This window comes from Balaenoptera acutorostrata, chromosome 17 (genome assembly GCF_949987535.1).
Source record: "Balaenoptera acutorostrata chromosome 17, mBalAcu1.1, whole genome shotgun sequence".
NCBI lineage: Eukaryota > Metazoa > Chordata > Mammalia > Artiodactyla > Balaenopteridae > Balaenoptera > Balaenoptera acutorostrata.
Genome location: NC_080080.1, coordinates 17,066,685 through 17,084,784, shown reverse-complemented (window position 1 = coordinate 17,084,784; position 18,100 = coordinate 17,066,685). Strand labels below are relative to the sequence as shown.

Sequence of the window (18,100 nt, the reverse complement as noted above, 5' to 3'; positions counted from 1 at the left end):
AGTTCTTGAAGTTTGGCTGCCATCTGAGTAGTGAGGAAGACCTGGTATAGTCCCTCCAGAGATATTCAAGGGCAGTCTTTGTTCTTAGTGATTCCAAAGCAGATGAGTGGGAAAAAGTTGGCAACATTCGTTTGAGAGTCTTAGCCATATATTTGAGGAAACTAGAAGAATTCTGGACTTAATCCAGTTTACAGCTATGTAACAAAACCTCCAATACGATTAACAGGACTAGATTCTAACGTCTACAAAAGTGCAAACAGAAATGTCTGTTAGGGGTTCATGACATAGAAAAACCCCAATAATTTTCTTGGTTTCAAAATTGTGTTCTTTGACCCATATCAAGATTGTTTTTAAGAACAACAATTAGAATTTCTACAACTGCTTAAGTTATTTACAGCTACTTTTATGTACAAAGGGCTAGATGAATACTTAATACTCTAGGATAAAAAATGATCTGAAGGTCATGCAAGTTTCCTTTCTGACAGAGTGTCATTTGCTAAGTCAAGGTCATATGGACATCTTGCTTTAGAATTATACAACCAATTTTAAGAGAATTGCCTTCCTGTCTTCTATTCACCATGTTAAAACTGGAGAAAAATCACTGTTAAACCTGCCTCCCTTTCAATACTGTCATAGAAGTTTTCGATATCTTTCAGACCTGTGGGACAAGTTGCCTAATAGCCTTATTTAGAGCAATTAAAAAAAAGACATCTCGAGTGACCAACCCAAGATATTTTCCAGGTCCTGGAAACCTAGGATGCTTCCTAAGACATGAGACTTTCATTGCCAAAACTGGGAGCAACCATGGCAAACCAGGAAAAGCTGGTCACCTTCCGAGCCGTACCTAACCCATCATTTCAGCTGTTCTATAAAGCAATGTCATGAATTTAAATATTGAGTTTGCTGAAAAACAAGTTTTTTTGTATTTGCCACGATATAACAAACTCTGTCATCCCTGTGACACTTGCTTATTGGGGCCTTGCGACAATAAGGCTGAAGATATCATATATATGTCCAATTTTGACTATATTGAGCACACTTATTGTCTTCTATTCTTTAATTGACTTTTTACTTTCTTCTTTGCAGGTTTGTGATTCAGACACCATGCTTGACCCTGCCTCAACTGCGGAGATGGTAAAAGTCTTAGAAGAAGACCCCAGCATTGGAGGTGTCAGAGGAGATGTCCAGGTGCATATGGCTTCACTTTTTGCATGCGTCACTTTTAGTAGCACCCTCACTCGTTGACTCCTTGAACATATGTTTACTACACACCGAGCTTTGTGCCACGTATTGTTTTTGGTGCTGGAGACACATTAGAACGTGCCTCGAACACACTTTACTGTGTCTTCTCTTGTTTAAATTAAAATAATTTATGATTTCTTTGCTTAATCCTGGGTCATAACCCATGTATGTGGTGGCTGATAAGTCATCTGAAATATAATGTAAGTGTGTATGGTTTCCACCATCTCTTCTTGAGCCGTAACTTAATGTTCTGATAAAATGATGTTGGAACTCATTTAATACAAGGGTTAAAAAATGGAAGGATGGCAGGGAATGGATTCTACATCTCATACCTATGTATTTAAAACCTATGGTTTTCCAATTATTTATTTCCTATTATTTGCTATCAGTGTGGAAACAATTAGTGAAACAAATATTAATATTGTTATTAATTGTTATCAGTATTAATATTGAAATGTATGGGACGGGAAAACAAATATGTGAAAATATGTGAGGTTTAAAATGACTCCTTTGCAAAAGCGCAATTAGCTTTTAGCAAAAGATGAGAAGCATATGGAAATATAACTTTAAATTTAAAGTTTTAAATTGCATTGCATTGCTGTATAACCCATATGTATATGCATGGTAATACTGAAGGGAAAGAAAACACACTAGATGGACACAGAAGTAGCCTGGTGATAAAAAGGAAGCATGCAAAATTCAGATGAAAACTGAACAAAGTTGAGACAGAGGAGATAATTATGAAATATTGCCAAGAAAAAACTGTAATTTTCAACAGCCTTTGTATAGAGCCTTATTTCAGGATTCAAGTTTTGGGTAGAAGCCAGAGCAAATCTTTTTATCATTGGCATTGCAAAACAGTAAGGAGGAAGGAGAAGGAAAATTAGCAGAATTGCATGAGTTGGAAATTAACCAGAGTGGGAGAGAATAGGACTTAAAATTTTTCAAATATTAGATAGTAAGAAAGAGTGGGAGAGAACTTAGGAGCTGAGAATTAAGCCTAAAAAAACCCTCAATATTATAACATAACAACAAGAACAGGAACAAAAATCATAGCAAAAAATTACAGAGGATGATGAAGTAGAAAAAAATATTTATTATCAATGAGTCCCAATACATGCACTCCACTTATCAAATCAATCCAGTAATACAGAATCAGAGAAAATAAAATATGACCATGTCAAAAATAGGAAGAAAGCCAAAATAGGCAAATAAAATAACAAAACACTAGGTAACGACCTCAAGATGGTGCAGATTTTTTTTGGAATTTTTAGCTGAGTTTTACCTTTATTTAATTATTTTTAGTTACTTTTATTTTTCTTGCAGATTTTAAACAAGTATGATTTCTGGATCTCCTTCCTCAACAGTGTAAGATACTAGATGGCTTTTAACATAGAAAAGGTCTGTCGGTCTTATTTTGGATGTGTCCAGTGCATTGGTGGACCTCTGGGAATGTACAGAAACTCCTTACTGCATGAATTTGTGGAAGACTGGTACAATCAGACATTTCTGGGCAGACAATGTACTTTTGGAGATGACAGGCATCTAACGAACCGGGTGCTGAGTCTGGCTATGCAACAAAATACACAGCTCGATCCAAGTGCCTTACCGAAACACCTATAGAATATCTCAGATGGTTAAACCAGCAGACCCGTTGGAGCAAGTCCTACTTCCGAGAGTGGCTGTACAATGCCATGTGGTTTCATAAACATCACTTGTGGATGACCTATGAAGCAGTCATCACTGGGTTCTTCCCTTTCTTTCTCATTGCCACAGTAATCCAGTTCTTCTACAGGGGTAACGTTTGGAACATCCGTCTCTTCTTGTTAACCGTCAAGTTAGTAGCTCTCATAAAATCATCCTTTGCTACCTGCCTTAGAGGAAATATTGCCATGCTCTTCATGTCCTTCTACTCAGTGTTATACATGTCAAGTTTACCTCCTGCTAAGATGTTTGCAATTTTAACCATAAACAAACCTGATGGGGCACATCTGGAAGGAAAAGCATTGTTGTTAATTTCATGGGACTCATTCCAGTATTGGTTTGGTCTGTAATCCTTCTGGGTGGCTTGATTTTCACCATTTATGAGGAATCTAAAAAGCCATTCTCAGAATCCAAAAAGAAAGTTCTAACTATTTCATCATCCATCTATGTATGCTGTTGGGTAGTGGTTTTGACACTGTATGTGGTTTTCATCAAAAAATGTGGCAGGAGGAAGAAGAAACAACAGTACGACATGATGCTTGATATATAATCTTGCATTGAGGTTTGCAGACATACACAAAACCTTCTTCCTCTAGGAGCTGTGCTGATTGTACAGAATTGTGGCATCAGATTATGGCAACAAAGGAGACATATCACTGCTGCTGGGACTTTTACAAAGACATTTCTATGGGTTTATTTTGATTCTGCCAAATTATTATGCCTCCTCAACAAGAGGAAGCTCAGATTTACCCTGTTATTTCTGTAAAAGTCAAAAGAATTCTGGTTATGCAATTATCCCTACAGCACATCCGTCTAACAGTGTTCTGCCCTGTATACCTCACTAGCCATGCTTTATGTGGGTTATCATGGAAGAAAAGGATTTTGGAAACTCGAGGAAAAGTTCTTTCAACATATACAACCCTTACATTTAAAGTAGATGGACTTTCCCTGGAGGCACAGTGGTTAAGAATCCGCCTGCCAATGCAGGGGACATGGGTTCAATCCCTGGTCCCGGAAGATCCCACATACCGTGGGGCAACTAAGCCCGTGTGCCACGAGTACTGAGCCTGTGCTCTAGAGCCCGCGAGCCACAACTACTGAGCCTGCGTGCCACAACTACTGAAGCCCGCATGCCTAGAGCCCGTGCTTCACAACAAGAGAAGCTACCACAATGAGAAGACCACGCATCGCCACGAAGCGTGGCCCCCACTTGCTGCAATTAAAGCCTGCGCTCAGCAACAAATACCCAATGCAACAAAAAATAAAATAAATAAAATAAAATTTTTAAAAAAGTAGCAATATTAAAAATAAAATAAAATAAAATAGATAACCAACAAGGACCTACTGTATATATAGCACAGGAAATGCTACTCAATATTCTGTAATAACCTAAATAGGAAAAGAATTTGAAAAAGAATAGATACATGTGTATGTATAATTGAATCACTTTGCTGTACACCAGAAGCTGACACAACATTGTCAATCAACTACGCTCCAATATAAAATTAAAACAAAAAAAACAAAAAACATATACAATCTAACTTATGGACTGTGTTGACAGCTAGTTTTTATTTAAGAAAGACTTTCTACTTAACTTTACCAAATGAAATGCCAAAAGAAACTTTACAGGCTGTTGGCTATGCTGTATTTTTTTTTTTAATTAATTAATTTTTTTATTTTTTATTTTATGGCTGTGTTGGGTCTTCGTTTCTGTGCGAGGGCTTTCTCCAGTTGTGGCAAGCGGGGGCCACTCTTCATCACGGTGCGCGGGCCTCTCACTATCGCGGCCTCTCTTGTTGTGGAGCACAGGCTCCAGATGTGCAGGCTCAGTAATTGTGGCTCACGGGCCCAGTTGCTCCGCGGCATGTGGGATCTTCCCAGACCAGGGCTCGAACCCGTGTCCCCTGCATTGGCAGGCAGAGTCTCAACCACTGCGCCACCAGGGAAGCCCCCATATGCTGTATTTTTAAATAATTACACTGTTTCAAAATATTGTATACCAATTGTTAAAACAAATTTTGCATTTTCTATATTTTACCTCTCCCTCAAAATACACCTGTGCTTCCTTTTTAAAAAATAAAATACATTATGAATAAAAATCATACTTAAAATTCCTACCCAGAATGTGGAGCTTGATTGATGCTGCTCATTATAGAAAGAATAAAATGTTTTCTCTCTCTGTACCTTTTAAAAATTTGTAGTTTATTTCTTTGAAAAACTGCTTAAATTTTCAATATTTTAACTTTTTTTCATTTCTTCTAGAAAAGGCCAAAAAGCCTGTCACGCTTCAGGAGTAGAATACATACTTTTGTGTACAAAAAAGAAATCATTGAGAAGCAAGTCCAGGGAGTAGAAAAGTACAATTTTTTCATAAGATTAAAAAGAAGGAATGCTAGTCATTGAAAGAAAACACTAGGCATCCAGCACTGGATGACATATTAATATCAAAAAGGAATAATTTGGGGGGATTCTGGCAGTGTTTTCCCAAGTTAGGTAACCTGGAAAGTGAAAAAAATTCATTTGTATAATTTGGATAAATACAATTCAGTACATCATTTTGTTCTGTGATCTGAATTTACCTAATCCTGTCTATGAATTGAACATATTTTTCCTGCCTTTTTTTTCAGCTTTCCAGTTCACTTTACATGTTAGTATGAGGTTTACATGGTTGAGTTGGCTAAATTATAATAAATATAAAGAATGTAGATCAAAAATTGGCAGATTCAGCTTTAATTGTCCTCTTTTACTTTCTAGGGAGGAGTTTTTTTCTGAATTACACACATAATTTTTTCATCTCTCCTGCTCTTGGCCTACATAAATATGTTTACTACGTAGAATTTATATCAAGGTTTAATGTCAAGAACTGGCGCATAAAAATTGTTGCACCAGGTACACTTAACCTGGCTAATCCAGAGCTTCAATTTTCCAGTTTGACTTTTGACATGGCCCACCTTGCCTTGTAGCTGGTACTGTGCAGAACTATGTTAAAAACACAAACTAGATTTTTTTTTTTTTGCTTCCTCTTGCACACACTTTACCCTTTTTCTCTACCCATTTTGTTCTCAACCTGAAATGGCTTTTCCCCTCCCACTCCCCATATCTACTTGTAAAAATTCTTCTATATCCTTCATTCAAGGTATAATTCTACTACCATTTTCTTCCCCAAATATCTCAACTTAAAGTTATCTCTCGCTCCTCTTCACTCTCATAATACTTCATTCTATCTCTGCCTTGCAGCTCTGGTTTTTTTCTTCTGTATTATGTTATGAATATCAGTGCACATGATAATATCCTGGTACACTAAAAGTTTTTGAAGCTGACGCTACATTTTCATCATTTTTGAATCCTTCATGGTGACCAGTAGAGTTAGGTATTCAATACAATTTGGTGAATAAGCAGATGAATGCATGAAAGAAGAAGGAAGAAAGGATGGACTCAAGTAATGAATTTTCTTTAAGGAAAATCTGTGGCATTTTTCATACTTTGCTTACAGAAAAAGCTTTGTGATATGAAGTCTGAACTTTCTTTTAGATTTGGGCAGTGAGCTGATACCTCTGTCACAAGAAAGAGAGTTACCTTGTCATTGTCTACCAAGTTAAGACATTCATTCCACAAACAGATTTTGAGTGTGATTATGTGCCAGGCTTTGCTGGGATTTCAAAAATAAGAGATTATGCCTGCCTTCAAGGAATTCTTTGAGTTTCTCCATCAAGCCATGCTCCTACCCTTCTGCGGGCATTTCCAAAACTTCTTCCCAATCAAACTTCCTTCCCACTATTACTTTTGTTTAATTAACTCTTTTTTTTGTTTGTTTGTTTTTGGCCATGAGGCTTGTGGGATCCTAATTCCCCAACCAGGGTCCAATCCAGGCCTCCTGCAGTGGTCGCACGGAGTCCTAACTGCTGGACCGCTAGGGAATTTCCCAAATTAACTCAACCTATCCTTTAGCCTCACTTTAGTCATTATTTTCTCAGGCACTCCTTCCATGATTGTTTCTCTAGTATATTCTCCTATTGAAAGTCATCGTGCTTATTTTTAATTTCCACCTCTATGATTCCTTGCTTGATATCTGTCTCTCTTATTATAGGATAAACTCAATGGAAGAAGGAACTGTGTGAGGTTGTATAAATATCCCATCCTCTGAGCTTAGGATAGCTTGTCATGTGGTAGGAACTCAATAAAATCTTGTGGACTGAATAAACGGGTGAGGGAATGAAACTCCCAGTACAGCTTAAGAAAGAGCCAGAGTCTGATTTCTATTAAAAAAAAATCAAGCTCCAATCTTTTCATTTATAAAGAATCCCTTTATCCCCAGATAGAGTTATAACTTATGGCAGAAAGAGAGATAGAGATGGTGGAGTTTCATCAGTTTAAGGAAAGGAACATTTATGGTAGGAGGCTCTTTTTTAGTCATGAGAAAGGTGACATGACAATTCACTAGAATTCCTATAATGAGGATTCACAAACGCAGACAAAAATCATATTCTTAACTTAATAATTAAATGTTAAATGTTGCATTTCCTATTTTGGTTTGTGCTTCATGTTTTCCTTGATACAACTTGGATAAGTATTTTTGACACTTGTTCGTATGTTACCTGTTTTTCTAGAATATAAAGCTAGTCCTGCTATTGAAAAAAAGCATTTCTGATAATAAGTTTTGTCTTCAAAACACAAAATATATATGTGTATTAATATATAATTAATAGTTGCTTAAATACGGCACACGTGAGGACTTTCCTATACATGCACATCAGATATATTTGTGGAGTCACCTCTTTCCATGGCTAACTCTCATTTGTTGTTTATGACTCAACTCAGATACCGCCTTCTCCTGAAATCTTCCCTGCACCCCTGCCACCTATATTCTGTAGCACCATATACTTACTATCTTTCGTCCTCATGTGATATTGTTGTTCTAAATTCTGCAGTTCTCAACTCCTAGCATAGAGCCACTTAGCTAGCAGGAACTCAATAAACATGGGTTAGGTGATGTTAAATGTGTTTCTATCAGAAAAAAGTTATTGACAGCACAAGTGTGAGCATATAAATAAATATCCTCACTTTATAGGATTTCACTCATTCATGTACTTATTTGATTTTCTACAAATATTTATTAGGAGTTTACTATATACCAGGCTCCGTGCTTAGAAGGAAAACTCTTAATGGAGTAAGTGCTTGCTTTTCCAGTGCCCTGAGATGATGAGAGATCTTCCATGAAATAAAAGGGTGTTATCCTTAGGCGTGTTTAGGAAACACTGAGGATATCAAGTTTCTTCACTGAAGAAATTCTCACAAACCTTCAGCCTGCTGATGAGCTTTATGAATCAGCAAGACAGGCCCTTTTTATACAGAAATATTTACACTTTGATAGCTATGGTATCCTTTCCACAAGGATGTTGGTTAATATCTGGATTAACACTATTACCCTGCAGTACATAGTTTAGACAATGCTGCTATATCATGTCTGACACCACAAGTTGGATTTGTTTTCACTCATGATCAAGAAACAACACTCAGAGCTTAACCTGTTTATAACTTGAGTAATCAGCTACAGATGTGAAGACCACGGGGAAAGAGGGAGGAGCTCGCAGGATCTTTTGTCTCCCCCCTGAGCTATAGAAACAGGGTCTTCTCAAAAGAGTTTGGTTTACCCATTTGCTGTCAGAAAGCTCTCCACACTGTAGCTAAGACAAGCCTAAGTGACTTATTTTAGCTCTGCTATTCAGGGCAGCAAGGAGTTTAATCCTGATATGTTGGGAAAAGTACAGTGAGTGGGTGAGCCTGATCTCTGAAACAACTTTGGCAGTGTATGACAGCAATGACTCAAAAGAGGCACAATTGCTGTATAAACGAAGGGAAAGATTGCATTTTCTTCTCTGTCTTGGATTGTTGATTGTTGAGTCATAAAATCAAATGCAATAAAATTTAACTAAATCAGGATAAAATCCTAGTATGCATGTTCACTCTCAGAAGAACAGAGGCAATAACAGTATGTCATATAACTAGACACCCTGTGTCTCCAGATAACGCATGATATGTCTCCTTTTTTTTTTTTTTAAGATCTTATGTGGCCAATTTACTAGTTTTCATTTATTTATTTATTTATTTTCGGCTGTGTTGGGTCTTCGTTTCTGCGCGAGGGCTTTCTCCAGTTGCGGCAAGTGGGGGCCACTCTTCATCGTGGTGCGCGGGCCTCTCATTATCACGGCCTCTCTTGTTGCGGAGCACAGGCTCCAGACGCGCAGGCTCAGTAATTGTGGCTCACGGGCTCAGTTGCTCCGCGGCATGTGGGATCTTCCCAGACCAGGGCTCGAACCCGTGTCCCCTGCATTGGCAGGCAGATTCTCAACCACTGCGCCACCAGGGAAGCCCGATATGTCTCTTTAATTAAAAAGCAAAACAAGCAAAACTAAACATAGGTGAAAGCTTTAAGGAGTTAAAAATCCTGGAAGAAGGATCTTTTGGAATCAAAGCTGATTGGCCAGTTTTAGGAAGCTATTAGCAGAATTAGTGCAGAAAGAAAACTTCAAGTTCATTTAGAGCAAGTCAGCTTCCTCAAATCTTTGCTGGACTGAAGTAAGGTATTAAGAAAGAAGGAGAGTGGAGAGAGTCCAGGATCCTTATCGCAAAGGAGTAAACTGCAATTCAGTTGGTTTTAGCACCTTGGTCAAGGCTTCACAGTTGTCTGTAAACCCTGGATCTAGCCTTTTGTTCTCTTTTACCCAGGTGTTTCGGGCTCGCTTTATCATGCAGAAAACCTCAAATATGCAATTTCCAGGCAGCTACTCTATTCTTAAATTGGACATATTGAGACTGTACTTGAATCCATTCCCACCAAAAGGAGTTGTAAATTACAAGCGCTCAGGCTTATGCGTTTTTGATATTTTGATTTTAAACAAAAAGTCACCCTGAATAGTCATCACAGTATCTGAAATTTTTAGCACTAATAAAAGATATAATAACATGTCAAAAATGGATATTCTAAAATTCTTGCCCCCCAAACAAATTGTTGCTGTATTACCCACTTTGAAAGAACATGAGGCCAGAAAAAGTTTGGACCTAATGACTTTCACCTCTCAGTTATTGTGTAATCAAGACAGTATATGAAAAGTACCTAGGGAAAATACTTGCCACATAATAGGGGTTCAATAAAGTTTTCTTTTCTTCTCCCCTCCTTCTTAAACAACTAACTTCCTTAATGTTCCTTCTTTTTCCCTTCCTTTGTTCCTTACTTCTATCCTAAAATCGCTTTACTCAGCAAACTACTGGACCAGGCCTGGAATATTTACTTAAATACCAAGGACTTTTACTTCTCAAAAATGCATTTTAAGTCACCCAATTTGGGGCTTTGCTACAGCCTTAAGATTTTCTCTAGAAATAGGTGGCCTTCTTCTCCTTTAGACGCAAAGCAGGACAACTGCTATAACTGTCTGTTCTGACCTCCAGAAGAACTCAGTACAGACAATTCTGCATCTGACAAAATAAATGCTTCGGAACATCTAAAGTGTGGTCGGTGGGCCAGTAGGAAGAGTATGGCATTGTCATCCGATGGATTTGAGTCCTGGCACCACTGTCCGTGTTCTGGTTGACTGTGAGTGGACACCCCAATTTCTTCGTTTATAAATGTCTAAGAACTTCCCTCTACAAACCTCATAGGATGTCAGAAATTCAGAGAAATTCTTCCGATTTGAGTTCTCATTGTTAGCTCTGAGCATTGGAAGGAGACATTCAGATTTTCCCATGGCACAGGTCAGATTAGGGCCTGAGTCACTGTGGACACTTGTCTTCATCCTCATTGCTACCACCCTAGCTACGCTGCCATCATCCTGTGTCTATTGCCAGAGACACCTATCTATCTATCTTTCTTCCGCACTTGCTCCTCTGTATTTCTCCAGGAAACAGCCACTGTGAGAGCGTGTCACTCATGTGCTTAGAAGCCTTCAAATGTCTTCTATCTCAGGACGCCCTGCTCCACAAAGTCCTACACGATCTGCCTTCTGTCTGTTTCCATGACTTCCTGTTGAACTTCTTTTTTCCTTAACACTACACACTGGCAGTCTTTCTGTTTCCCAGCCAAGACAAGCCTGTTCCCACTTCAGGATCATTACCTGTTGCTCTTTATTTTGCCTAAGGGACTCTTCTCTATGAACTTGGCACGGTTGGTTTCTTCCTGTCATTTAGGTCACCTCCTCCAAGAGGCCTAATATTTTATTACTTGCCTAATTTTTAGCCCCACCCAGGAGTAGTCTCACCCAGTATAGCCAAGAATCTAGGCAATGGTTGGTGATTTGGGGACAGGAAGTCTTCCCTCAGGAAATTTTGGGGGGAAGAAACATAACTAGATATTAGGGAGTGTAAAGAGGGCTGAAAGCTTCCGTTGATCTTCCAGGACCATGACTGAAGCTTCTTATGTTGCTGTGACCCCATTAGGTGGCAACCTTCCAAATTGTTCAGAGCATTATTTCTAGGCACACAGAGCTAATATCCCACTGCATGGATGGAAGCCCAACCTGGACAAAGTCCAGTTAAGAAAGCGTCTACATGGGAATGATACTATTTGGCAAGAGACAAATCCAATGATGCCATAGGTATTATCTATCCTTCCTTTCCATGTTTAAGTCATTTTCTTCATAGACCAGATAACAGGCAGTCTACAGAACTATGACTGGGTGAGAATCTGTATGTAAACAGGGAAATTTTTCTTTAGAGTTTTTCTAACCCAGCTGAACTTTTGGAATCTAATAAATATGAGCCCTTACAGTTTTAGCCTCACCTTCTCTTTTCTTCTATCATTTGGACTTTTTCCTTTTTTTACCCTAAACCTACTGATAAAATTATTACTATTTTTTTCTTGTTTAATCTAAGTTGACAGATGTGAATGGTACAGTGGAATAAAAATTACTAGATAATCACTTCAATTCAACTAGTTCCTATCCATGTACTTGATTAATTTTTTTAATTTAATTTAATTTATTAATTTTTTTATATATAGCAGGTTCTTATTAGTTATCTGTTTTATACATATTAGTGTATATATGTCAATCCCAATCTCTCAAAGTACTTGGTTAATTTTAAACTTTATTCAGTTTGTCTCAACATCCTACAAGCTCCAGCTGAAATCACAACCTCCTCTGAGAAGCCCTTCTTACAGTCACAAAATATGAGTTGGTGACTCAATCCTTTATTTCCAAAATACACATATTTTTCAGTAATAATGTCCTTATATACTAAATTAACTATTTAAAAGTCTATCTTTTCCTCTCTCTAATAGGCTGTGATCTGCACAAGGAAGAGGACAATATCTTACTCATCTTTGTAAACATATGTTACCAACATGCAATGCTTATTGCCTGAGGAATTTGTATTTGTTGATCAAGTGAGCGAATAATTGATCTTGTTATTTATTACAGTTAGTAAGTAACAAGTTACTATGGTTGAGTTCCTACCAAATAACAAGCAGTTTGAATACATGGTTTAATTTAACACTAAACAAGTCTATAAATGATGTATTAATAATCCTATTTCATAGATGAGGGAATTGGGACTCAGAAGTACAAGAAATTTCATCAAAGTCCAATAGTACATGAAGGCAGAGTTCAAAACAAATTGATTCTCTTCAAATCTTTTTCAATCTCTAATAACCTCTTTACAATTGTTTTCTTGTATAAATATTAACAACATTAAGTGAAATCATACCTCTATACATACATTTTTGCAAGGTATTAAAATAATAGAATCCATTCATGTTACTTTGATTATCGGACTACGAAGATGTCTGTATATCTAACAATATGTAGTTTAGAGAATATAAAAGACTGATGCATCCAGGATTAGAACAGTGAAAAGCATAGCTTTGGGGCTAAAGATGTGAATTATAAGATGAATTATAAGAATTATAAGATTTCCTCATCTTTAAATAATCCTTTTCTCAAATACACAGAACTAGACCAGCTAATTAAAGCAGAATAGGAATGTACTGAAGTTACTCATGATGAAAAACCAGAGAACCAGGCAAAGAAAAAGGTAGAGACATAGTAGCTCTGGATAATAAAAGGAGAATTCTCATCCTGATTCCTACTCTTTCCCAGGCCCTCCTCCCCCAAGGAGTGGGCATCAGCCCTGTTTCTGCCTTAGTGGTGCTCTGCACTCAAAATTCAAATGCTCCCAAGGGAGATTCTGACTGGTCCAGCTTAGGTCACATGAATACCTTTTGGCTAAATTTGGACAGAGCTCTTCAACAGTACTGACTGACTACTAAACTGTGACTCAAGGTTTGACTTTACAAAAAGCTAAAAATATATTTCAATTCTGAAAAGTTTGAAGAGTGGGTATTTAAAATCACTCATTTGGATCACAAATAAAGCCCAGTAAAGAGCTTTGTTGAAGGTTTGAAGTGCACCTAGTGATGAGGATGACAATCTGGAAAGTTTACTTCCCTTAGTAACCAAATTGAATTGATCTGAACTGGAATGATTTATTAATGTCCATTTACCATAGTTTCCAAATACGAATATTTTCAGTATTAAGTGTCTTGCTTTTATCTTAGACTATAATCAGCTGATAAATTTAGTTATTTGAAGGCCTGGCACGCAGTAATGCTCCACGAATACTGCGTTCCTTCTGTATCCCTAACCCAACACGTTATCAGAACTCCTCTGGATTCCAGTTAGAGAAAACAATGTAGAGCTAATTTAACTTAAAAAGAAGTTTATTTTAAAGACACCGAGGAAGAAATTGTGACTGGCTCACCTCAGCTCATTACCCCCTCGTCTGAGTAGATACACCTTACGAAGCAGGGTCACCTTCCTCTGCCTGGTAACCATGGTGGGCAGAATACATAAGGGGAGAGAGGCAGAGCAGACTATTTCACAAATGTCAGTCACACACATTGTCCCAGACTCTAATGGTAAATCCACAAGTCAATAATAATGAGCATCGTGGTGAACCCTCATGAACATGACTGCTAGAATACCAACTCCCTCTATTTTTCACTAACTCCTCTTCTTACTGCACACCTAGTGTCTGCAGTGCCTGCCCAAGTCCCTTTCTTCCACGAGGAGGTGTGATGCTGCCCTGTAAGCTGGAGACACTCCCCCAGGCTACCTCTGAAGCTGTTCTCTTGCTCTGTTGCAGCTGTCATGTTACCGTCACTTCCATTGCTTTGCTCTTGCTGACGTTTCTTGCGGTCACCATTTCCACTGTCACTTGCACAATGGACATGCTCGTTACAGCCGCCCTTGCCACCTGGGCCTCTGCTGCTCCTTTTGAATGACTCCAAGAGTGTAAGTGGCAACTCATGAAAATTAAAAAAAGAGTTTTGGACTTTCTAGCATAGTCCAAGACTGAGGTCTTTTGTTGTTGTAAATTTTTCCTACAGTCTAGAGATAAGCACCTAGAATCGTGCTGAGTATTTATAGTATGACTTACATTCAGTTCCTTAGCAAACAGACTTTGAGACTTTTTTTTTTTTTTTTTTTTTTTTGCAGATGGTTTATAGGAGAATGCTTTTAGGAAAAACTACTTGGAAGACACTGAGGAAAGCAGGAATGGACAGAGGAAGGAACTGAGCTAAGATGCAGTTTCAACTAAAACCTCAGCCTATCCCTCAGAGGTTCTAGAAATGGAATGGCCCAACAGAATACTGAATGGGAAAAGACATTTGCAAATGATATATCTAATAAGAGGTTAATATCCAAAATGCACAAAGACTCATACAACTCAACCTCAAAAAGGCAAACAATCAATTAAAAAATGAGCAGGAGACCTGAATAGACATTTTTCTAAAGCAGACATACAGATGGCCAACAGACACGTGAAAAGATGTTCAATATCACTAATTATCAGAGAAATGCAAATTAAGAAACTCAACCTGTGTTATCACCTCACACCTGTCAGAACGGCCATCATCAAAAAGACAACAAATATCAATAGTAAGTGTTGGTGGGGATGTAGAGAAAAGGGAATTTTGTACACTGTTGATGGGAATGTAAATTGATGCATCTACTATAGAAAGTATGGAGTATGGAGGTTCCTCACAAAATTAAAAATAGAACTACCATACCATCCAGCCACTCTACTTCTGGATATTTTCCTGACGAAAACAAAAATGCTAATTTGAAAAGATATATGCACCCCTATGATCATTGTAGCATTATTTACAATAAATATGGAAGCAATCTAAATGTCCATTGACAGGTGAACGGATAAAGAAGATGTAGTATTTATATACAATGGAATATTGTTCAGACATAAAAAAGAATTAAATCTTGCCATTTGCAATAACATGAAAGGGCCTGGAGGGTATTATGCTAAGTGAAATATGTCAGACAGAGAAAGTAAAATACCATACAGTCTCATTTATTTGTGTAATCTACAAAACAAAACAAATGAACAAACGTAACAAGACAGAAACAGTCATAGGTACAGAGAACAATTAAGTGGTAGCCAGAGAGGAGAAGAAGGGGATGAGTGAAATAGTTGAGAGAAATGAAGAGGTACAAACTTCCAGTTACAAAGTCACAAGTATGAGTCATGGGGATGAAATGTACAGCATGAGGAATATAGTCAATAACAGTGTAATATCTTTGTATATGACAGATGGTAACTAGACTATTCATGGTGGTCATTTTGTAATGTTTAAAAATATCAAATCACTATGTTGTGTATCAGGAACTAACGTAATGTTGTAAGTCAATTATACTTCACAAACAAACAAACTCATGGAAAAAGAGATCAGATTTGTGGTTGTCATAGTGAGGAGGGGGAATTAGATGAAGGTGGTCAAAAGATACAAACTTCCAGTTATAAGATTAATAAGTACTAGGGTTGTAATGTAGAACATGATTAGTATAACTAACATTGCTGCATGTTGTATTTGAAAGTTGTTAAGAAAATGAATCTTAAGTGTTCTCATCAGAAGGAATTTTTTTCTTTTCTTGTGTATCTACATGAGATGATGGATGCTCACTAAACTTACTTTGGTAAATATTTACTGATGTATGTAAGTCAAATCATCATGCTGTACACCTCAAACATATACAGTGCTGTACGCCAATTATATCTCAATAAAACTGGAAGAAAAAACAACTTGCCTAGTCATGTTCTCTCAATTAAAAAAGAAAAAATAAACAATACAGAGAAATCCTATACACTTTATGCAGTTTTCCTCTTCTCCTAATGGTAACAACTTGCAAAACTATAGTACAATAACACAATAAGGAAATTGACATTGATACAACCCATTTATCTTATCCCCAGTTTTTCTTGTACTTATGTGTGTGTGTGTGTTGTGTGTATTTAGTTCTACAGAATTCTACCACATGTGTGAGTTCATGTGTCCACCACCCCAGTCAAGATACAGAACGGTTCCATCGTGACGAGAATCCTTGTGTTGACCTTTCATAACCACACTCTTCTATCTCATACACACACACCAATTCCCTAAGCCCTGGGAACCACTCTGGTTGTTTTCTAGAGAATAGACCACAGAAGTGCAAGAAGGGAAGCAGGATAACAAGTTTGGAGGGTGTTGCAGTAATCCACCTAATAAGTGATGTATGTCAGACTGGGATGTTTGTATAGGAGTCGTGGAAACAAGATTTTGAATACACTTTGAAGTTAGAATCAATAGTATTTCCTGGCATCCTGGATGAGGATTGTGAGAGAAAGAGAGGAATCGAGGATCATCTGAGATTATGAGTAACCAGAAGGATGGCAGTGTTATCAGTGGAGACGGGGAAGATTGTGGGTAGATTTGACTTTGGAGAGAAGATCAAGCATGTTGATTTTGAGGTTTCTATTAGGCATCCAAGCAGAGGTATTTATAGGCACCTGGCATTTGGAAAACAAATCAAAGCTGGGAACATAAATTTGGAAGTTATCAGCATACTAACTGTACTTTAAAGTTTAACTCTAGTGACTAATGGCCCAATTACTATGCTGTACTCCTTCTCCAACTTTGGTAGAAATGAATAGTGCTTAACTCAAAAGGGTATGGTGATCTTTAAGTGAGCTCTACATAAATGATGCAGGCTTTAGGACAAGGCCTGGACCATAGTAAAAACACTTGATAAGTGCTAGCTGTAATTATTGATGAGGGTGATGACAATATGGTGGTTATGAGAATGTGATGATGGTGATAATGACGCAGTTTGAGAAAATATACATCTATCCTTCCCAAGCCCAGGTCAGCTTCTTGAGCACAGGTATGCATGACAGTGGAGTTTCTCATCATCTTGAATGGATGGAAATGGAAGAAAGCTCCCACCTCTTTAAAAATAAAACCCTACTTATGGCCCTACAGTCATTGAGTGACAGTAACAAGAAAGGGAAGGAGAGAAAAAGGAAAAGAGTCAAAGCAAGAACTTTTCTATTCCCCTTCCCCAGATTTGACTTATACTCAGGCCCTATAATCAGGTGATTCCCCCAACAAATTTGCTGGATGGGTATCATTTTACAATTTTACCAGTGAAGACATTTGAGCATTAAAGAGGCTAAGACACCTTCTGAGTACCACAAGCAGAGGATCCCTGAGCTAGAGTTTAATCCAGGCCCGTAGTGCAATGCAGCTGTGGCGGTAATCAGTAACTGTGTGTGAAACATAATTGAAATAAACTGCAGAGAGTCTCCAAGGTAAGAAGCAGCCCTGTCTCTTCGCAGCATCGCTCACTGATAAACATATAATGAGCATCTTGTAGATACGAGGCGTGAGTTGCCTGATGACTTCCAAAGACCCTGCACAGCAGGCTTCAAAGGGTCTGGTCAGTCGAAGGCAGGGTTCCAGAGCTGTTAGAACAGAGGCAGCTGTCCAGGAAGATATTACACAAGGACATAGACTCAAATTTCCAAACAGTTGGGAATTTGTTGTTTTAAATACCCTTCAGCTCCTCTTTAGTTCTCTGCAGGTAAAAATAGCTCAGTTGCCAAGAAACCTCGGAGTGGTGATAAGTTCTCGTGAAACAGATGCACAAATTTGTTGTTAAATGAAGCTCTAGAGGACTGCTCTTTAAAGCATCGACTCAGGTATGTTACTATGTAAGTTGGGTCCATCATAACACCCTAAAATGTGTTCTTATATTTAAATAATATAAATTAAGAGAAGACCACACTGACCACAAAAAGTCAGGGACTACCTACAATTCCCATGCATCTCATC

The 18,100-nt window shown here is 37.9% G+C and overlaps 1 pseudogene; it reads left to right on the top strand.

Annotated features, from left to right (window-relative positions):
* LOC103009840 (hyaluronan synthase 2-like) overlaps positions 1-6,737 on the top strand; it is a 32,964-nt pseudogene extending 26,227 nt beyond the window's left edge.
* Positions 6,738-18,100: the final 11,363 nt, after the last annotated feature.